General features: G+C 39.9%; 1 protein-coding gene across 3 annotated transcripts in view; it reads right to left on the bottom strand.

The window, feature by feature from the left end:
* STK32A (serine/threonine kinase 32A) overlaps nt 1-18,040 on the bottom strand; it is a 312,631-nt gene that overhangs the window by 111,880 nt on the left and 182,711 nt on the right. The window lies entirely within an intron of this gene.

Here is an 18,040-nt window from a genome sequence, read left to right on the forward strand (position 1 = left end):
ACACTATCTAGCTCTGCATACTAAGGACTATTACTACATCTGCATTATCTAAGATTGCTAGCTCTTGAGCCTACTACCACCTGTTCTTGCACTGGGTTGATCTCTCTTGTATGTCCACCTGCTACTCTGTCATCTGCTACCATACATGATTGCTAAACCTATCTGCATCCCATCTGCTACTATCTTACTTTCAAGAACATTTCCTTTCAAGTGTCTGTCATCTACCATCTCTACCCAACCTGTCTCTTCAGCCTATCATCACTGTGTTACTATATACATAAGTCACTCTAGGAAACATCTTATTGAGTGTGTGTATTTACTTGCTGAATTGAGATCATCCACACATGATGAGTCATTGAGAGTTGGGATTGGTGTCTCAGCCTTTCTCTACATGACTACTGAAGTGGAATATTTCTGCAGCTGAAAATCCACATCATACATAAAACGCAGGAGCGTTACAACCAGGCACATATGCACTGAGCTTGCATTAAATGTGCAGCACCACACGCCACCCACCTAACAGTTTTTTTTCTCCTTTCTCCTCCTCACTGGGCTCAGGTCAGGGCATAAAGATCGTGCACTGATTAAAGAAGATTGTTCCTATCTATGCTTTCCCTCAAAGCAATCTCCAGCCTGACCCTACAGTAATCTCCTATCTCTCCCTACGGGCAAAAAGATTGTGCACTGCACCCCCACACAATCAAATCAATGTAGATAGCTTTCTGATTAAAGAACATTGTTCCTATGCTTTCCCTCAAAGCAATCTCCAGCCTGACCCTACAGTAATCTCCTATCTCTCCCTCCGGGCAAAAAGATTGTGCACTGCACCCCCACACAATCAAATCAATGTAGATCGCTGTCTGATTAAAGAAGATTGTTCCTATCTATGCTTTCCCTCAAAGCAATCTCCAGCCTGACCCTACAGTAATCTATCTCTGCTTTCAGGCAAAAAGATCGTGCACTGCACCCCCACACAATGAAAATCAATGTAGATTGCTGTCTGATTAAAGAAGATTGTTCCTATCTATGCTTTTCCTCAAAGCAATCTCCAGCCTGACCCTACAGTAATCTCCTATCTCTCCCTCCGGGCAAAAAGATTGTGCACTGCACCCCCACACAATCAAATCAATGTAGATCGCTGTATGATTATTGGAGATTGTTCCTATGCTTTCCCTCAAAGCAATCCCCAGCCTGACCCTACAGTAATCTCCTATCTCTCCCTCAGCAGAAACCTCAGGAACCTCTCCCTAGTATAGTTATAGCAGAGTGACGCGCGGCGCTGTGTGACTCCAGCTTATATAGACTCTGGGTCACATGCTGCACTGGCCAATCACAGCCATGCCATTAGTAGGCATGGCTGTGATGGTTTCTAGGGCACACTAGTTAAACGCTTGCTGATTGGCTGCCTTGCACCTGTTGAAACCGCACCATTAAAGACGCGCCAAAACATCAAATAACGTTACCGAACAACGGACAGTACCCGAACATACAGTGAAATGTTCTGGTTCGGGTCCGGGTACCGAATACCCAAAAGTCTGGTACGAACCCGAACAATACAGTCAGGGTTCGCTCAACACTAATAATAATATAATAATAGTTTTTTTTCTTCTTTTTGTTGTCTTACTGCAGTACATATAGTATATCAACATCACTCTGCAACTTTAACCCAATTGAGCTCCTATTTACTGAGAACATTTCCTGTCTTATTGTGGAGAATGAAATATATAAAGCCATTTTTATGCTATAGAAAGATATCAGTGGTGTCCTCTTCCCATTATTAGACTTTTCAGACAAATCAATGGTGCCCTGTTATCCAGCTGTGCTATTCTCAATCAAGATAAGGCGAATATAACAATGTGCTGGAAATATTCTGGTACATAAAAACCAGTAAATAGTACTTTCTAGTGAAGATTTATATTAATTAGGGATTAGCACTTTCCTAAAATATTTTCTGATTAAAGTAACCCTATTCGCACCCCCTTAACATCTGCCGATCTGGAACACCGATTTACAGTCCCATGTAAATCCGCTTGTTTTCCCATTATGAGCTTTTTCCAAATTAATGTTTTTCTTTTAAAAGGAAATTCAGACCGAAAAATGTTCCCTGGTAAGCTTTTACACACATTTTATCTATTTGACCTTAGTGTAGAGCTATACCCTAACTGACATTTAGTTTGCTAAAGCACTGTGCATCATGAACCACTATAATTCCCTAAATAATAATAGTTATTTGTTTCGCATTTCTGTGTTGCTGATTTCCAGCCATCTCTAGTGATGGCTGCATGCCATTTCTTAAAGCTGGTTTCCTAATGGTGACAAAAGTGGACCATGTCTGCATTATGTGCATTATAAAGGCCCCCATCAGTAGACTATGTGACAAGGTGAGAATGCAAGGGAACAATTGGAAGACAGGGAAAAAAGGTTGTCATCATAGTACAGGAAGAGCCTGAACAAGGATCTTCATGGCAGTATCACCAAGTATTATCTCAGCTGCATCTTTAAAATATCGAAACTTGACTTTCAAAACTACAAAAAGTTTAAAATTGTTAACTTTTTAAAGGATTGGGGGTTACATATACTTTATCACACACCTGTAAAATACTTTAATATCATAGGGGAAAAGGTGTTTTACTAAGGTGGGCTGCTGGTAAATGTAAAGACAAACAGAGAACATGATTTTATATGTTTGGGAGTGCACCAGCACCACCCACCCTATTTATTATTGTAATTGGTCATACAGTGAGGCCAATAATAAAATGTAAAGATTAAACATTAAATTACAGTATAGACCTACCACACTTATTTAAGAATTAGTCAAAAAATAATTAATAAATATTAAAATGAACCTGTGCTCAAACTATGCACTATAAAGCATTTACATATTTTCTAAAATCAGTAAAACACAAAATAAAAAGCATTTTCTGACCTCTGAAGCTATAGGCTTTGTGGAGAGATTAAACTTGAAAATTTACAACAAAGGTACTGAAATGACAACATTGGTGAAATGTAGTACCAACATTTTTGAATGGCATCCCTATGCACCTTGCTAATGGACACACATGCACCAATATGAACAGTAATTCACTGCCATGCTTTGTATAAAATAGGTTTGCACCTTTTTCTGCCATGTTTTGGAGCATTAGGCAGTACTTTCTAATAAATAATGCCCATTGACTTCCACGCGTGAAAGCAAAGCTTTAAAGCAAAAATCCAGGCAGATATGAAAGATACAATATATACAGCTCTGTAATCTTTAAAATATCTTTATATTTATTTTTTAAATGTAAGCAGTGGCTACATCGATGTGTTTTTAATTTAAGCCACTTGCAGACCCTGTAAAATAAAGTAGAGAGATGGTAGGGGAAGCAGCACAAGAAACCAATCAGATGTGTTGAAGTAAAAGTAGCATGCTGCTAGGCGATGAGAGCATTTGCATAATTTTGTCAAAGTAGTGCCATTTTTTTGTGGCGTGTCTTGACTTTTTGCTATTCCTTACACAACCTTTTTCAATAAGTATATACAGGTGCATCTTAAAAAATTAGAATATCATCAAAAACTTTTCTTTCAGTAATCCAATTCAAAAAGTGAAACTATATACAGTGCCTTGAAAAAGTATTTATACTCCTTGAAATTTTCCACATTTTGTCATGTTACAAACAAAAACGTAAATGTCCTGTCTTATTGGGATTTTATGGGATAGACCAACACAAACTGGCACATAATTATGAGGTGGAAGAAAAATGTTTAATGGTTTTTAAAATTGTTTACAAATAAATATCTATAATGTGTGACGTGCATTTGCATTCAGCCCCCTTTACTCTGATAGCACTAACTAAAATGTAGTGGAACCAATTGCCTTCAGAAGTCACTTAATTAGTAAATAGAGTCTCAGAATAAATACAGCTGTTCTGTGAAGCCCTCAGAGGTTTGTTAGAGACCCTTAGTGAAAAAACAGCATCATGGAGGCCAAGGAACACACCAGGCAGATCAGGAATAAAGTTGTGGAGAAGTTTAAAGCAGGGTTAAATTATAAAAAAATATCCCAAGCTTTGAACATCTCATTGAGCACTATTTAATCCATCATCCAAAAATAGAAAGGGTATGGTACAAGTGCAAACCTACCAAGACATGGCTGCCCACCTAAACTGACAGGCCGGGCAAAGACAGCATTAACCAGAGAAGCAGCAAAGAAGCCAATGGTAACTGGAGGAGCTGCAGAGATCCAACGTTTAGGTGGGAGAATCTGTCCATAGGACAACTATTAGTTGTGCACTCCACAAATCTGGTCTTTATGGAATAGCGGCAAGAAGAAAGCCATTGTTGAAAGAAAGCCATAAGAAGTCCTGTTTGCAGTTTGCGAGAAGCCATATAGGGGACACAGCAAACATGTTGAAGAAGGTGCTCTGGTCAGATGAGACCAAAATTGAACATTTTGACCTAAAAGCAAAATGCTATGTGTGGCCAAAAACTAGCACTGCACATCACTCTGAACACACCATCCCCACCATGAAACATGGTGGTGGCAGCATCATGTTGCGGAGATGCTTTTCTGCAGCAGGAACAGGAAAGCTGGTCAGAATAAATGAGGAGATAGATGGAACCAAATACTGGGCAATCATAGAAGAAACCCTGTTTGATTCTGCAAAAGACTTGAGACTGGGGCGGAGGTTCACCTTCCAGCAGGACAAGGACCCTAAACATACAGCCAGAGCTGCAATGGAATGGTTTAGATCAAAGCATATTCATGTGTTAGAATGGCCCAGTCAAATATCAGGCCTAAATCCAATTGAGAATCTGTTGCAAGGCTCTCCATCCAATCTGACAGAGCTTGAGCTATTTTGCAAAGAACGGGCATAAGTTTTACTATCTAGATGTGCAAAGCTGGTAGAGACATACGCAAAAAGGCTTGCAGCTGTAATTTCAATGAAAGGTGGTTCTACAAAGTATTGATTGACCGATATAGTTTTTTTAGTGCCGAAACCGATATTTTGGTCATCGGATATCGATATCGGCCGATATTGGCTGATATTTTCGGACATTAAAAACATTTTATTTTTTATTTTTTTTACAGGTACTCTGGTGGAGGGGTATGGGGGTCTAAAACCCCTCCTCTGCACTTAAAAGCATTCAAATAGCCAAGTTTGGCTGTTTTGAATGCTTGCATTTTTTTTAATTTGCCGCCAAGTACCCGGAAGTGATGTCATGTCATCACTTCCGGGTTTTTACACGGAGACCCGATCAGAGTCGAATGCTGATTTGATCGAGTCTTCTGTTCGGAGGCTGTGCAGGTAGGATGCAGGTAGGATGCGGAAGGCAGCGGGAGGGGGGAGACGTCCCATCCTGCTCCTTTTAATGACAGATGAGCGGCTTCTCAGCCGCATCGGTTGTCATTACAAGACAGCCGACCGTCAGCTATGGACTCCGTTACCGGGGGGGGGGGGGGGGCCTCTAGCTGCAGGCATCACTCCAGTACATGCACTTTCCCTAAATATTGGCAATATCAGTAACCTCAGGGGCCGATTCCGATATATTGGGAAAAGTGCATATCGGCCCCCGATATATTGGCATTGCCCATAATCGGTCAATCCCTACTACAAAGTATTGACTCAAATATTATTGAATACATATACACACCATACTTTTCAGACATTTATTTGTAAAAAAATTTGAAAACCATTTATCATTGTCCTTCCACTTCAAAATGATATGCCACTTTGTGTTGGTCTATCACAGGGATATGCAAACTGTGGCCCTCCAACTGTTGCAAAACTACAAATCCCATCATGCCTCTGCCTCTGGGTATGATGCTTGTGGCTGTCAGAGTCTTGCTATGCCTCATGGAACTTGTAGCTCTGCAACATCTGGAGGGACACAGTTTGCATATCCCTGGTCTATCACATAAAATCCCAGTAAAATACATTTACATTTTTGGTTGTAACATGACAAAATGTGGAAATATTCAAGAGGAATTAACACTTTTTAAAGGCACTGTATTATATAGTTTAATTACACACAGAGTATTATATTTCAATAATTTATTTCTTTAAATTGTGTTAATTATGGCTTACAGCTAGTAAAAACCCAAAATTCAGTATCTCAGAAAACAACAATAATACATAAGAACAATAAAAAAAAGGATTTTTAATACAGACATGTTGGCTTACTGAAAAGTATGTCCATGTACAGTATAGTATGCACTCAATACTTGGTCGGTGCTCCTTTTTCATGAATTGCTGCATCAATGTGGCTTGGCATGGAGACGATCAGCCTGTGGCACTGCTGAGGTTTTATGGAAGCCCAGGTTGCTTTGATAGCGGCCTTCAGCTTCTCTGCATCGTTGGGTCTGATGTCTCTCATCTTTCTTTTGACAATACTCCACAGAACCTTTATGGGGTTTAGGTCAGGCGAGTTTGCTGGCCAATCAAGCACAGTGATTCTATGAACATTAAACCAGGTACTGGTACTTTTAGCAGTGTGGGCAGGTGACAAGTCCTGCTGGAAAGTCAGCATCTCCATTAAGCTGGTCAGCAGAGGGAAGCATGAAATGCTCTAGAATTTCCTGGTAGAAAACTGCGCTGACTTTGGACTTGATAAAACACTCAACTTTCAATTAATATGCTTGGATACAATACTCTGGGAACAGCCAGCTTCTTTAGCAATGACCTTTTCTGACTTATCCTTCTTGTGGATGGTCATTGACTGTCTTCTAGATAACTGTCAAGTCAGCAATCTTCTCCATGATTGTGTAACCTACTGAAGCAGACTTTACAGGTGTTTTGAGTTAATTAGCTGATTAGAGTGTGACACAACGAGTCTACAATATTGAACTTATTCACAATATTTCAATTTTCTGAGATACTGAATTTTGGGTTTTCACTTGCTGTAAGCCATAATCCTCAAAATAAAAAGAAAGAAATACTTGAAATATATCACTCTGTGTGTAATGAATCTATATAATATGTGAGTTTCACTTTTTGAATTCAATTTCTGAAATAAATAAACTTTTTTAGGATATTCAATTTTTTTGAGATGCATCTGTACATGAACATATAAAGAAATATGGCTGGATTGCATGTGTATTTAATTTCTCATTTTACTTTTAATTTTGCACCTCAGAACACACAATGTAAAAATATGTATAGCTGTCCTTTTCATGCTTTGTAAGTGGCATTCCCTGAACAAAGGCTTATCTAAATCTCAGGAACACTGTACATCATGCCCGAAAGCTGTGATCTGTAAAAATGTCAATGTTACTAAAGAGAAAAGAAACTCATTCTGGGCTCACGGGACCACGGTGCTATGCTAGGGAAGCTTGCTGTATGTTTTGATGATAAGTTGTACTATAGGATTTCCTAAGATATTCATTTATGGTGAATGTCGTATGACTTCAGCGTGAACTTTGTGGAAATCACTCAGACAGACAGTCCCACTAGAGTCCTGTGTATCTGTGGACATGAATATTTAATAGAGGTACACTGACTGAGAGACAGATGCATGAGCAATTTCTACCACAGAGTTGACTTGAAGTAAGCAACTGTCACAATGCATACATCACAATGTCAAGCAAAGATCAGCCAATACAAATTTCTCATTCATTCATTCTTTACCTTTTCTTTATAACCCAGAGATAAAGTATGTTATTAACATTTTTTTAGTTGAAGCAGCATGTACAATGTTTAAAAATATATACTGCGAGTTATAATCTTTCTGGGAAATGATTATTTAATTTATAACCTCTTTAACTACTATCACAATCCTCCTGACTGTCTCAGATTGTTTACTGGGCTTGGTAAACCCCTTAGCACACCGTAGAACAACCAAAACCCTACTAGGGCTATTGCTAAAAGCAATCATTGGAAAAAACCTGAGGAACCCTCCTTAAATTTTTGAAAGGCCTTAGTTAATGCAGCTATCCCCCTGTATAAAGCTACGTACCTTTCCCATGGATGCCCGAGTAAATTTATTAACATCTGGAATATTTGGCTAGAATACCAAAACAGTAATGGTGAGCAATAAAAGAAGTGTTTATTATGCTTATATTAATCGGACTCTAGACAGGTAATCCTCTACATTCCCCAGTACACCTATTTTACTATAATATTGTCTATTGCATGAGGTGCATTGCATTGCTACCAAATACTGTGTAAGTGCGAGCAATAATGGTTTAATGTTTTTTTTTGTTTTCTTTAGCAGGTCTCACCCTGCGGGTTTAACAGGGTTTTTTTATTTTTGAGTACCGGTTCACACATATGTGATGTGGGAAACCTGCAAATCCACTGCGGGTTTCGCATCGCGCTTGACTCGCAGGAAGTTCACACTGCCATATGCGAACCGCTGGGGGTGTCAATACAAAGTTAATGACACCCCCAGATCAGTTTGCATATCGCAGTGCGAACTGTCAATTTTGGACATGAATCGGATCGCATAGGTGTGGCTTTTTTCCTTTTACTTAGCGTGGTTATTCCTTCTTTTTCTTTATACCCATGCAATCCGATTCTGGTGGGGACCAAAAAAGGGTCCTATGAGACTTTGGTCCAAATATGATGCAAATTCAGCCTGCAAATACAATCTGTATGGCTGAATTCGCTACGCACAGACATTGCATGCGATTTGCATAGCAGTGCGGTGCGAATCACATGTGATGTCTGATATCGCGTATATGTGAACCTTGCATAGCAGTGCGGTGCGAATCACATGTGATGTCTGACATCGCGTATATGTGAACCGGCACTGAGTTGGGGAATGCCAAGAGGCTCTGTATTGGACACCTTTTTCAGAAGGCTGAGAAAGCTGATAAAAAGAATTAAAAAAAAATATATATATATATATATATATATATATATATATATATATATATATATACACATACTCACAAAAAAATTGAATATCATCAAAAAGTTAACTAATTTCTGTAATTCAATTCAAAAAGTGAAACTCATAAATCATATAGATTTATTACACACAGAGTGATATATTTCAAGCATTTCTTTTTTTTTTTTATTATGGCTTACAGCTAGTGAAAACCCAAAATTCAGTATCTCAGGAAATTGGAATATTGTGAAAAAGTTCAATATTGCAGACTTGTGGTGTTACACTCTAGTCAGCTAATTAAAACAAAACACCTGTAAAGGTTTCCTGGGCCTTTAAATGGTCTCTCAGTCTGGTTCAGTAGGTTACACAATCATGGGGAAGACTGCTGACTTGACAGTTGTCCAGAAGACACCGTCCACAAGAAGGGTAAGTCACAAAAGGTCATTGCTAAAGAAGCTGGTTGTTCACAGAGTGCTGTATCCAAGCATATTAATGGAAAGTTGAGTGGAAGGAAAAAGTGTGGTAGAAAAAGGTGCACAAGCAACAGGGATAACTGCAGCCTTGAGAGGATTGTGAAGCAAAGGCCAAGAATTTTGGAGAGATTCACAAATAGCGGACTACGGCTGGTGTCAGTGCTTCAAGAGTCACCACAAACAGAGGTATCCAGGACATGGGATACAACTGTCTTATTCCCTGTGTCAAGCTACTCCTGAACCAGAAACAATGTCAGAAGCGTCTTACCTGGGCTAAGGAGAAAAAGGACTGGTCTGTTGCGCAGTGGTTCAAAGTCCTCTTTTCAGATGAAAGTAAATTTAGCATTTCATTTTTAAATCAAGGTCCAAGGGTCTGGAGGAAGAGTGGATAGGCATGAGGTACAGTGTGAAGTTTCCACAGTCAGTGGTGATATAGCAGGACCTGACACCTGCCCACACTGCCAAAAGCACCAATACCTGGTATAATGATCATGATATCACATTGCTTGATTGGCCAGCAAACTCACCTGACCTAAACCCCATAGAGAAAGAGAGGAAGATGAGAGACATCAGACCCAACAATGCAGATGAGCTGAAAGCTGCTATCACAACAACCTGAGCTTTCATAACACCTCAACAGTGCCACAGGCAGATCGCCTCCATGCCAAGCTGCATTGATGCAGTAGTTCATGCAAAAGGAGCCCCGACCAAGTACTTAGTGCATACAATACTGTACATGGACATACTTGTCAGTAAGCCAATATTTTTGTATTAAAAATCCTTTTCATTTATTGGTCTTATGTAATATTCTAATTTTGTAAGATACTGAATTGTGGGTGTTCACTAGCTGCAAGCCATAATCATCAAAATTAAAAGAAAGAAATGCTTGAAATACATCCCTCTGTGTGTAATGAATCTATATAATACATGAGTTTCATTTTTTAAATTGAATTACTAAAATAAATTACCCTTTTGATGATATTCTAATTTTTTGAGATGCACCTGTATCTATACTGTACTATACCAGTAACTAAATCTGTTATATAGCAAACACATGGAATATTTTTTTTCTTCTATTGAGACACACAATTAGAAGCATTGCTTACACCACCCATTAAGGCCGCTTGCACACTGAAGCTTGAAAAAGCTCAGTACAATGTGTTTTTTTTTACTGAGTAAAAATGTAGCCCATTATTTTAAGCCCCCGTTCACACTGGGGAGACCTGTCAGGCGACCTGGTCGCCTGACAGGTCGCCGTAGGTCGCCTGCCATAGAGAAGCTGTGGACCCGTTCTAATAGGAGCGACACAAGTCGCTCGGACTTAGAAAAAGGGTCCGGAGCTTCTTTGGGGCGACCCGGAGCGACCTGCATAGACTTCAATGTTATGAAGTCCGTGCCGGCCGCTCCGAGGTCGCGGTGCGAGCAGCGCACTGCGACCTATGAGGTCGCCCCGGCAAGTCGGATCGCCCCAGTGTGAACGGGGCCTAAATGTGTCTGTGCACAGACATGTAAACAAATGCCGAGTATTCCTCGATAAAAAGAAGAATAGGAAAATCTGCGTTCCTGGTCAGTATTTTGCGCCGGTGTGCGCAAATACATGCATATGCACAGAAATACGCACATATAAGCATAGATATGGATGAATTATCCCAAGGAAGGTATTGTGTGTTCGGATGCACGAACGTACATATACATGCACATACACACATAAATATGTGCAAATTCCCGCCAAACAAACACCTGAAATGACGTCCCAAAAGGCAGAAGCTCAAACATCAGTACCGTATGCAAGAGGCCCCATACTAACATTTTTTAACAACTTCACATTTAGGGCTTTCAGGTGCTGATTTTTCTAATCTGGAGCAAAAACAAGTAGACACCAGCCCATATATAGATATAGGATTTTATTGAAGGTTTATTGTATTTCTTGCTCTGGTGAATCCCCCTTATATAATATGTATTTACTTTTATGTAACCTGGAGGATATCATTTTTATTAGGTGGTCATATATTTCTTTTTTACTTTTGTAGCAATTAAATCGCAATAGCAATTAAAACGTAGACCTGCTTTTCTACTTTAGTTTTTCATTACAGGCTTCATTCAAAAAGTGGTATCTTTCCACACAGGGTTTTTCAAAAGTTTTTTTGGCATTCACTAAAAAACGTTACTTATGCCTCGTACACACGTGCAGATTGTCGGCCGAAAAGATTCGGCCGACGACCGATCGGCCGATTTTCGGCTTGTTAGTATGATGCTTCCGACAGCCGACAGCGCACTTTCGGCCGAAAAGAATCTGTCGTGCAAGCATTAAAATTTTTGTATGCCGACACCAGAGCGGCCGATTGTTCGCCAGTCAATACAGAATTCGGCCGACAGACAGCAGATTTGCAAGACTGGGCATGCTCAGAAAAGAAAAAACACAGGGAAAGTTAACCATCACATGACATCACTTCTGCAGTCGGCTGTAGTCGGCGGACAAAATTCTTGTGCAGTCTTTTGCACTTTTCAACAGACACGACAGCCCGGGGACAAAAGACGGCCGATCGTTCGGCTGACGATCTGCACGTGTGTACGGGGCATAAAATGCAGCACAAGTTATTTTATGAAGTCATGTGATATTTTAGTAGTGAAAGCCTGCGGTAATTTACCGTTGGCAGTAGCCAGCGTCCCTAATACAGGCTGTAAAAAGCTGCTTGTTAAGCACTTCTGGACTGGAAGATTTTCCCCCCTAATGACCAGGCCATTTTTTGCAATACGGCACTGCGTTACTTTAACTGACATTTGCGCGGTCGTGTGACGCTGTACCCAAATAAAATTGATGCCCTTTTTTCCCACAAATAGAGCTTTCTTTTGGTGGTATGTAATCAACTCTGCAATTTTTATTTTTTTGCACTATAAACAAAAAAAGAAAAAACAATATTTTTTACTTTCTCCTATATAACATTCCCAAAAAAAAAAAACATTTAAAAATCAAGTTTTTTCATAATTTTAGGCCAATATGTATTCTGCTACATATTTTTGATAAAAAAAAAATCCCAATAAGTGTATATTGATTGCTTTGGGCAAAAGTTATCACGTCTACAAACTAGGGGAAAAATGTATGTCATTTTTATTTATTTATTTCTATTTTACTAGCAATAGCGGCGATCAGCTATTTTTAGTGGGACTGTGACATTGGGGGGGACAGATTGGACACCTAACTGACATTTTGCCCCTTTAGGGGGTCCAGTGACATTACTACAATAATCAGTGCTAAAAATTTGCACTTTTACTCTACTAATGACACTGGCAGGGAGGGGTTAGCACAAGGGGCGATCAAAGGGTTAAATGTGTCCCTAGGAGGTGGTTTCTAACTGTGTGGGAGTTGTATTCACTGAATGAACACAGGGACCTTTAATCCTAAATAATTGGAACACAGGATCCCTGTGTTCTTTACTGACAGAACAACGGTCTGGCATGTTTACAATGGCAGACCGATGTTCTGTCTCCACATGGAGTGATCGCGGGTGCCCAGCAGCAACTGCGGCCGCCAAACCCGCTGATTGACTCCCCCTGTGGCCAATCGGTGCGCACGCCTCCCACTAGCAGTCCTGCGAAGTGATGTACAGGTACGTCGTTTTACTGCTGGCTGTCGGTAAGTGGTTAAGGGGCGGGGTGGCGGAGACCATGACCTTAACAACCAAGAAGTCATGACAGCTGAACGTAAACAAAAAAAAATGCAGGCAATTAAGAATTAAGAAAAAGCCACAGTGGGGTCCCCCCCAATCCATTTTAGGCCATTCAGGTCTGGTATGGATTTTGAGAAGAACCCCCATGCTAAAATTTAAAAAAACGGTGTAAGTTCCCCCCAAAATCCATTCCAGACCCTTATCTGAGCATGCAGCCCAGCAGATCAGAAAAGGGGGAACGAGCAAGAACTCATCAGTCCCTGCTCCTTAACAGTAAATACCGCATAAAGCAACAGTGAATTTACATTTTCAGGATTGCATGCGGTATTGGGGTAAACACCTAAATCCCGCCTGTGATCTGTTTCTGTGAATGGAGCCTTATATGTGGTAAAATTGCTTTATATCTATTTGATATCTGTATTTCATAAGATGGTATCTATTCAATAAGTATCTTGACACAATGTTTTGGACAATAATGAACTAAGCAAGTGTGAAGCAAAGCTGAAATGTTTCTTATACATTGGAAGTGTCCTTATTCTTCAACACGTTTCATAAAATTCTAAGAACAAAGAGTGTAATAGCCACTAAATTGAAATGGTTTTACATGTTAACAGGATTTTAGATTAACTGACCATGTAAAGACTTTTATGAAGTAATAAAGTAAAAGGGAGGACTAGCATATGGGCACATGTATATATCAGCTGCTGCAGCATAATTAATTAAAATGGAAGTCAAGGCAATCATTACCCTTAATCATTGTGCCTTACCTTTCACATTATTGCTCTACAGCCAACATTCCTCCTACATTATATTAGGTACTATATCTCATTAGCTGTAGTGTTGTGGTACCTCAATAAAATGACAGATATTCTTATACTTCTGCTGCCACCATAGTTTAAGCTAAACTCCAGTGTGCTAAAGTACCTTTGATGGTGTTATGTAACTTTAGTGGGAGGGCAAAGAAAGGTGGTTCTATCAGCTTGCTTGCTTTGGTCAGTCAATAGGTGTAGGTCGCTAATATTTATTGGAATTGTGAGTACCAACTCTATGCATGAAATATATTTTAACTTAGTAACACAGTAACATATTCTTCAATAAAGCGAGGCTAGGGTTTATGGCTTAGGTAAAGTGATTTTTATTTCAACTAAGTTAGATCCCAGGTCATTAAAGGAAAAGGTCTATTAACCACCACAATACTGGGCACTTTCACCCCCTTCCTTCCCAGACCACTTTTCAGCTTTCTGTGCTCTCACACTTTGAATGACAATTACTCAGCCATGCTACACTGTACCCAAATTAAATTTTTATCATTTTGTTTTCACAAATAGAGCTTTCTTTTGGTGGTATTTATTCACTACTGGGCTTTTTATTTTTATGATATAAGCAAAAAAATAACGTAAATTTTGAAAAATATTTTCTACATTTTGTTTTAAAAGAAATCCAATAAAATCAAAATTCGTCATAATTTTATGCCAGGATGTATTCTGCTACATGTCTTTCATAAAAAAAATCCTGATAAGTGTATGATAATAGGTTTGCGTGAAAGTTTTAGAGCCTACAAGCTAGGCTACGTATCATTGAAAATTGATCAATTCTGATGTACTGACTACCTATCTCATTTCTTGAGGCCCTAAAATGTCAGGACAGTACAAATACCCCCCAAATGACCCCTTTTTGTAAAGATGACAGTCCAAGGTATTTAGTAAGAGGCATAGTGAGTTTTTTAAAGTTGCAATATTTTTTTGCCCACAATAGTTGAATGAAGTTGTAATGAAGATTCCCCCCCCCCCCCCACAAAATTGTCATGTTAACAAGTTATCTCTTACACATGGCATAGATAAATTTGCAATTACACCCCAAAATATATTTTGCTACTCCACCTGAGTATGGTGATACCACATGTGTGGGACTTTTCCACAGCCTGGCCACATACAGAGGCCCAACATCCAAGTAGCACCGTCAGGCGTTCTAAAGGCATAAATTACACATTTCATTTCCTGAGTACCTATCACATTTTTGAAGGCCCTGGATCATTTTTTAGCTATGTGGGCAGATGTGCACTGATTCCTGGGACAGATGTGTGACAGATGTTGATCACTGGGATGTGGCAGATGTTCACTTTGACAGATGTATTGGGGGTTGCTGGTGCCTCAAACCAGATAAAGTGGGACTTTATGGGCAAGTGAGGGGTATATAAGCAATTAACATTGTATCACTTAAGAAGAATAATAGGTGAATAATAAAATAAAATAGTATTTAATCTGTAAATACCAATAGAGTATACAACAAGCATTTAGTGACAATGGTGCTTGGGACAGAGGCCCAAGTGTGAGGAAAGAAAGATGATTCAGCAGAATCAGTGACAATGGTGTTATCGGGTGACTTAAACCATGGATTTATTTCTGTTTTCCCTTGGATGTTGAAATGGGAGATAATCCCAGAAAAAAATCCTAAATTCCTGACGCGTTTCGGCTCTCTTGTGGGCCTTTCTCAAAGCGTTCAGTCACTCAGTCTGTGGTCTATAAGAGTAATATAGAATATAATATGTAAGGATAATTAAACAAATCCTTGAGACAAATCATGTACATTCTTGGTGTTGAAATGATGTATAGTTACATACATGGGTGTAGCCATTATTTCTGCGCAGAAGCCCCTGTATCCATTCACAGTCACAGCGGGAATCGTGTACTGCAGGGCCTAGGATTATAGTAGTATTGTTTCTTATAATATAGTTCAGATAGATCATATAAGTATAATATATATATTATATATGTTCCTCCACTTACAGTTAAATGCACTGGTAGGAGGGTGTTGTCTCCGGGGTCCTGGGGGTTGATTCCCCTCTTTTTACCGGGCTCTGATCTAGAGTATAGTGAATAATTATTTGTAGATGGTGTTTTAGGGATGATGAAAGGCATGACTATGCTGTCCAATAAATATCCCAGGATAAGTGCCAATATCTCATAAGTGCTTAAACTTGTGAGTGCTTAAAAACTTTGGGATGGTGGTGTGGTACATAAGAATAAGGTGACTTTTATTGCTTAGGTGCCAAGTTTATTTAAAAAGAATAATGATGAGGGCTTTGCAGTCCGTTTGCACTTACATGGATAGAGTTGTCCTTTAGGCTGGCGTAGTGTTTGAGGTCCGTCCTCTCCTCTCCGTTGGAGAGAAGTGAGGATTACCTTACGTTCCCCGGCCTTATGAAGCCCCTCGCGCATGCGCATTTCGCACTGCACGTAGACGGGCTCCATGGCGGCGTGACGTAGGCACCAACATCTGCCCCTGCGCTAGCTGGATGCGCGCGCAGGCTGCAACCCCGTTGCTGGGGACGCCGCTCTGGCCCCTGACACGGAAGGAGGAGCCATCTTCTCCCCGAAGGGATTGGTTGGTCCTGGTAATCCCTTACAGAGGTAGGGGTTACCGTGCCGGGTGTGATTGTGCGGTATACCTGGGCCGATCAGCAGAATTGTGGCACATACCCCTGTATTTACAATGCATGTATATTCAAGACTAAAACATTTACAATAATGTTCCAGTATGGGTCATCACATAAATTGAATTCAACCAATATTGTAATATTATAATATAAGCTTGTAAAAAGAAATGAGAATTGAATGTTTTTCTTAACAGCAGTATTACACACAGCTCCACCATGGGTAGCCGTGGGTCAAGGAGGGACAGCCCCGATTGTTGGGCAATACTACAGATCGCCCCAGGGCCATGTCCATGTGGAATCGGGTTCCTGGGAACAATATTTGTCCAGTATGCTATTTTCAACACTAGAAAAAAGGGGGAAGGGGAGAGAGGGGGGTCTAGTGTATGTTGGATCATATGAGAGATACATGACAATCACAGTGATGGAGACATTGGGATGGATGAATGGGTTGTTAGTCTGTCTTGCCCGAAGCAAAACCTTCAAGAAACGGGCGGAAACTTTCATTTTCGTTCAGGCCAGGAGATTTTGTGGCATGGAGGCGTCTAATCCACCTCATTTCCATCTGAAGTAGTCTTTTGTTCTTTGTTCATAAATGTCACTTTAGGCATTCTATTTTTGTGATCGTGGGCAACATGCCTCCCGAGGGGTACATAGAAATTACACAATTGCATGCTGTTGATGTGTTGATTTACTCGTTTGCCAAATTCTTGTTTGGTCTTTCCTACGTAGTAGGACCCACATTGACACCGCATAAGATAGACGACTCCTCTCGTCCTGAAATTTGTAAAATGTTGGGGTTTAAAGGACTCCCCGTTAGGGAGTATGGTATTGACGCATTTTTGTATAACACTGCATTGTCCACAGTTTCCGGATGGGAATGTGCCCATTTGTTTACAGGGGTCCTTTCTAGTTTCCTTGTACTCACTGTGCGTGAGTGCTTGCTTCATTGACCCTGCTTTACGGAATGTTATTTGTGGATTCTCTGGTATGAATGGTTTTACCACGGGGTCTTCTTTTAAGATCAACCAGTGTTTAGAAATGATTTTCCGTATTTTTTGGTGGTCGTTTGTAAACCTCATTATTATCCGGGTTTTATTATCCTGTTCCTTGGGTTTTTTTGTGTTTTTATTTTTGAACAGAATGTTGTGTCTTTCTTGCTTCTTGACTCTGTTAAAGGTTTTTCTCAATGTCGTCTTTGTGTAACCCCTTCCTAGTAGCCTTGCGGTGAGAATGTTTGCCTCTCTTTGAAAATCTTGTTCAGTAGTGCAGTTTCTTTTAAGCCTAAGAAACTGGCTGTATGGAATTGCATTCTTCAGTGGGGTCGGGTGGAAACTTGACGCATGCAGTATGGAGTTGCCTGCTGTCTCCTTCCTATATAAAGTTGTCTTTAGGAGTCCATCTTCACCTTTGATGATCCAAGTGTCCAAAAAAGAAATTTTTTCTTTATCATAGTTAAGGGTAAAAAACATATTATACTTGTTGTTGTTCATAGCTTGCAGGCATTCTTGGATCATACTTTCTGGTCCTGTCCATATGATGAATATATCATCTATGAACCTTTGCCATAAGATGATATTATTGGCAAAGGCGCTGTTTTCTTCTTTGGCAAGGAAGTCCTGTTCCCAGGCCCCAAGGTATGTGTTGGCATAAGA

The sequence above is a fragment of the Pelophylax lessonae genome (assembly GCF_965119305.1).
Source record: "Pelophylax lessonae genome assembly, chromosome: 4".
Taxonomy (NCBI): domain Eukaryota; kingdom Metazoa; phylum Chordata; class Amphibia; order Anura; family Ranidae; genus Pelophylax; species Pelophylax lessonae.